Below are 6,000 nucleotides of genomic sequence, written 5' to 3' on the forward strand. Positions count from 1 at the left end.
TGCTGCTCTGCAAAGATTGGCAATTAGAATATTAAAGAAGATTTGCCAATATGCAAAAGTACAGCATGGGTACATACTGTATTGTACAATGTGTTATAAATGTAATCTACTTTACTCGGTTCACGGTCTCCAGTAGAACAGAAAAAACAACATATTTGTTAAGTGGTACAGTTGTACACAGCTGTCACTGTCACTGTCAATGTACAATATAATCTGCAAGAATCCAAATGTACACATGTTTGTTACATATAAAACACCATGATTTTGGATTAAACCATTTGAACAGTTGCAAGTGACAGCTGCTTCTGTTCATTCACTGCAGAGTGATAATGAATCCAGGCTCAGAGGATTAACACTCAGAGCAACTATGGCTCATGAAACTGATTTGCTCTATGGTAGATCCTGATAGAAAATACAGTGTTGGATCAAACACATCAAGAAATATATCCCAATTAGAATTTTTAGTTTGTTTTCTATAACAGCGGCAGTCATATAATTGAGATATCATAGGCAGGCAAAGATTTTGAGACTTGAGACGTTTTCCCTTCTGTCTCTGCTGGCAGCCATATTCAGTTAGCATGGGTGTCCATGTATGTGCAACACATCAGAACACATCAGGAAAGAGGGAAAATAAATCAAACATGCCAAACCTTTTGTTGGGAAGCTGGGAGGCATTCCAGATGTGGCCTCAATTGCTGTTCTGTATGACACTTCCTGGCCACACCATCAAATTTCCCCAAACCCTCATTGTGCTTAGAACATGGTTTCTCAATCCCGGTCCTTGAGAACCACTGCCCTGCATATTTTACATGTTCCTCTGCTCTCACACACCTCACTGAATGGGTCAGCTAATCACCAAGCTCTGCAAAAGCCTGCAAACAAACAATTCATTTGAATCAGGTGTGTTGGAGCAGGGAAACGTGTAAGCGTGCATTCCCACCAGGATAGTCAGGGGCCGTTTCTCAATATCCATACTTGTGCGTACTTGTCCGTACTTGCGTACTCCCGTACTTGTGAAAACGTCATCAGCCTCAGTCCAAGTTCTGTTCCATTTCTCAAGAACGCGAGCAGTGAGTACGGTTCTCATACCCGGAAGTGTTCTCGCTCCGCCCATTTTACCAAGTATGCATCGGGTGGTGACTTGAGCTTACTTGGGAAAGCCATATATCCCAGAATGCATTTTGGCGGAACAGAGCAGGATAAAATACAAATATAAACCTGAAATAAATATTTTTCTGTGTCCCGGAACGCAGTTTTAAAATAATTTGAGGCGATGAAATTAGTCATTTAGAATCCAAACATGGGGTTTGTGTAATAAGATATGACGTATTTATAGTATGACAGCGGCGCTGTCGGAGGTGACCAGCTCCGCCTCTGCGGACACTCGGTGAGCACAGTGCCCGGCACAGAGCAGCGTTACCTCGGCCTGTCCTGATGAAATGATCCGCTGGCTCAGACGGCTCCGTCATTACATACTTGGTGTGATCCATAGATTTGTTGTTGACATGATGTTTTGTTATTAATGCAAACGTTTTGACCTGACAGTGGGAACTTTTGTATAATGTTAATGTTTAATTTATTGTAACTTTGAATTTTAGATAAAGTCGCACTGTCATTGTATATGTATTTACATATAATGGACACTATTTTATAGTGTATAAAATATTTAAATGTGAAAATAACAAAAATATATGTATTTATTAAAAGTATTTTATATGTTCATTCATCAACACTGTAGGTGGCGGTAATGAGGCTTAAGTGCTTCGCGCCACCCATCATTCAAACAGTAGAACAAGGAAGTACGCTGTTGTTCCAATTGAAGAATCGTGCTCGTGTACTCCCGTACTTGGCAAGTATGTACTTCAGTCGTACTTCTCAAGTATGTACTTTCCAAGTAAGCAAGTACGTACTGGCATACTTGGGTATTGAAAAACGGCCAGGGTGACTCGGTTCCTCTCTTTGGTTTGCTGGATAGTATGTTTGCATTTCCCACTGTAAGCTAACCGCACCGGGGTTCACTTGCAAGGGACCCAAGACGGATGTTTTCAAGTTTGGTCTGCACTGGAGTTCGGGATGAGCTTTCACACCTGCCCAAATGAAGGAAACACACTCTGGTCCATTAAAAGTGGACCAAACAGCTCCGATGTGAAAGCGCCCTATAACATGATGCACTGTGGGTCCCCAGGACCAGGATTGTGAATGCCTGGCTTGGAAAACTGCAGCGGCAGAGCAATAGAAATACCAATATAAAAACATAATATGACAAGATGCAAGGATACCTCTCACACAAAGTAAGATAAGTACAGATCACAGTTAGACAGTGGTGAAAAAGACAGGAGATACCAAGCTGTCATAAAACAGGTAATTACTGATAACGTAATGTAAGAGCAGGCTCGAAAACAGACAGAGCCTCTCCTGACAGGAATCTCTAGTGGCCACGCAACAAGCTAGACGTTGTTAGAGCCACAAAGCCAATTGAGGAGAAGGTCAGGTGGGTGGTTAGAGTCACCAGTGAAATGTGAGCTTGGCATTTACAACCATTTGCGTGCGTCCTAACAAACCACATGGGCTTGTGTGCTGATCAGTCCATTTGATGTAGTTGAGCTTGAAAAGAACTTGATGATGACAGCATGAATACATGTCAGAATTAGCTTCTGCCTCTTGTTGCTGTACCTTTAGATATGAATCGAAGGTTACAGGTCCTGTCAATCCTTTGAACACCAGAGTGCTTGTTTGGTCACATTCGGAGCTTGGCAAACTCCATTTATCTGATCTAGGTCATCCTTTGAAAATAAAAACGCTATTGGCAGTAGCAAATGCTAAGATTTTTTTTTCCATTATCTTTGTAAAGATGGATGCAATATTTTATCACTCAAAGTTACTTCCACTGCTTGGGCTGTTGGTCACAGAGCAGTAGCACAAGGGCAAATGGGGGTTAAGTGCTAATATCAAGGGTAGCTCAGTGCTACACACAGAGGAAAGAAAAGATAAAAACATCAAACACATTCCTCAATCACTTGTCCAAATTCTTCGGTTGGTCTCGGATCTGAAATGAAGAAAAAATACAAAAACTGACCTTGCTAAGTATGTATGCAAACTTTGTATTTTTTTATCAATCTTGATCATCCATTCTCTAAAGGCCCTGGTATATTTCCGCACACATTGTGCGCAGACCCAACGCACATTGCCCCACCTGTAGGTGGAGTATTTAGCCCTGCTCACCAAGCAGAAAAACAAAAAAAAAGTAGTCACCAAGGATAGTCATCTAAACCTCGACCCTCTGGTGACCCTCGAACTAGCTGACTGTCAGACAGACCTTTCAGCCGATGTGGCGCTCGAACCAGACATGCCCGAGGGAGCTGTAGCATTGTTCTCTTCTTCTTTGGCAAGAATGAGTCCTTATTCCCTGCTTCCAGACTTGTATCGCCACCAGATGGTGAAGTCAAATACTACAAGACCCTGACACGCGTATACCAGTGTCTGTGATATGCAATGGGTAATGTGACATGTTTGCAGAAGTATACCAGGGCCTTTACCATGTAGGCTCTTTGTTGGTGGATTAAATATAAACAATCAGCATTTTGTGTATCTTTTGGTGATTTGTGTTGTTTTATTATTCTGCCTTTGTAAACAGATGCAATGTAAAATAATTTGTATGCTGCATCCTTCATGTGAAAATGGGCTCTGTCATGCAATACTATCAGACCTGAACGAGGGAGCGTTTGTGTATACAGTGGGAGAGCAGGGACGGGTAGAGACAAGAAACATTTATCCCATCAAACTGCTGAACGACTGGGTAGAATTCACCTCTGAATCTTTTCGTGGTCGTGTCTTTGTGTATTCTGTCATTCTCCAACCAGTTTGCAGCTGCCTTGCTTTACTAACAAAGAACCCAGATGCACACGGAGAGAAAGAGGCCAAGAATTATCAACAAGAACTGAAACACAGGGAACAGGAACGGTAACCAAACTGCATTGTAACACACAAGGATGAACTGACAAAGACACTGGGGAGCACAGAGAGTCAAGAATAATTAAACATGGGTGAAACTCATCAGACACAGGTGAATCACATCAGGGTGGGGCAGACAATCACAGCTAATAAAAGGAAACACACAAGGAACAACTAACCAATAAAAATAATAATCCAAGACACGAGGAAAGCAGAAAACCAGAAGAAACCAGAAACAAAGAGGTCGATAAAAACAGAAAGTTCACCAAACAGCAACAAAAGGTCTAAACCAAGTAAATGTCCAGCAAAAAAGATGCCTGGAGTAACTCAGGGGTCATGATCCAGGCATGTTGTTATGTTGTGACATTACATGTTTTGGCTGCCTCTGTCTGAACCTTACATAAAACAAATCACTTCCTGGGTGCAGCTCTGGAATGTTGAGCAACACAAGATCTATACACCCCGTCCTGACCATCCTGAGTCATGTCGGCTCAACATTCTGTGAATTTTATTTGACAGTGGTTGGAAGGTGACAAACATTTGCATATATAAAAACTACAGTTTTAAATATCTTAAAGAACTACAAAGTTTGAGAGAGAATAAAATTAAACAAAATCACAATATATCTAATATGTAAAATACATATATCATTTACTCTTTTTGATTATATAGATGCCACTTTATTTACATTCCAGTTCCCCTGGTCTTTTTTTCTTTGACAGTTTATTATGCAGCATGTGTGAAGCCCTGCCTGCAGGACTGATTATGAAGTCATCCAATTAAACACTGGCAGTGTACAGCCACCACTTCCCGGGCACTTCCACTTGTGACCAGTGGCCTCCCGGAAAGAGCGTGAAATTCATCCTTTGAAGAGCAGAGAGAGATCGGAGAACATGGCTGTGGCTTCTTTGGCTGGAGCTCTCTGCGAGTCCAATCTCCTTTTACTTCCCCAGAGAGGAAGGGAGACACTTGTCCCACTTTGTGCCTCCAGTATCATCTTTGCTTTTTCGAACATTCAAGATTTCCCACACATGGTTTTTCAAACCTGAGATAGAGGACATTTCTCAAATATACAGTAAATACAATCTGATATTTTAAAAACTCCGGCTTATTTATTTTAAGAGTCCCTGTAGTCTCTTTCTGGTGCAAAATGTGTTGAGTTCGTGGCACAGGGCCTGAGGTTTGGCCATTTTCACAGGATGCAACTCGATTCGCTTAGACAACCCCACTTGTGCTAAATAAATAAATAAATAAATAAATAAGTAAATAAATACTTCACTGCAACTCATAAATTTCCTGTTTTCAGTTCAAAATTGCAGAACATTATAAAACTGTATTTTTATTGTTTCTAATGTCACATTGCAATTCATCTTGTTTGAAATCAGTAAATGTTATACTGAAGATTGACTTAAAAAAAATTCAGCATATTAAGTATTTGTGAACTGTTTTTTCATTGTTTGGATTTGCTTTGTGTTTCTTGATTTCTTATGATGGTCTAGTTTACTTCCTGGTTTATTTTGTACTGTCTCTTCCCTGCATGTCTGTTTAGTTGTACCTCCTGCTCTCATTACCCACACCTGTCCCCCAATTGTTTTCACCTGTGTCTTGTTATCTCACATTCCTTCAGTTTACAGTGTCTGTGTTTTCCTTTGTTCTCTACCAGTTTATAGTTTCTGGTCATCGATGAGGATTTCGGAATTCCAATTGTTTTTATGTTTTTGTTTTTTATGCATGTATCTGCTTGTGTGTAAACCGTGTACTGAAGCTATTTCTGTCAAGGTAAAGACTGTTTTAAACTGAAACCTTTCTTGGTCTGACTCCCACATTTCTGTCAGTGATGAGTGAAAATAGCAACAGAATCGTCAAATCCAGGGTTATTAAAAGAGAAGTTAATCCCGGTACTCACAGACTCAATGTTTTCAAGTAGGTTTGCTTTTGGAGCACTAGCAAACATTAGTAATTAAGCCCATCTGAGATCGTAATGATTATACGCTATGGGGTTTTTATTATTATCGCTAAAAGCTTTGCACTGTTGGTGTCTCCACACTG

This window comes from Microchirus variegatus (genome assembly GCF_963457635.1).
Source record: "Microchirus variegatus genome assembly, chromosome: 7".
In the NCBI taxonomy this organism is placed as follows: domain Eukaryota; kingdom Metazoa; phylum Chordata; class Actinopteri; order Pleuronectiformes; family Soleidae; genus Microchirus; species Microchirus variegatus.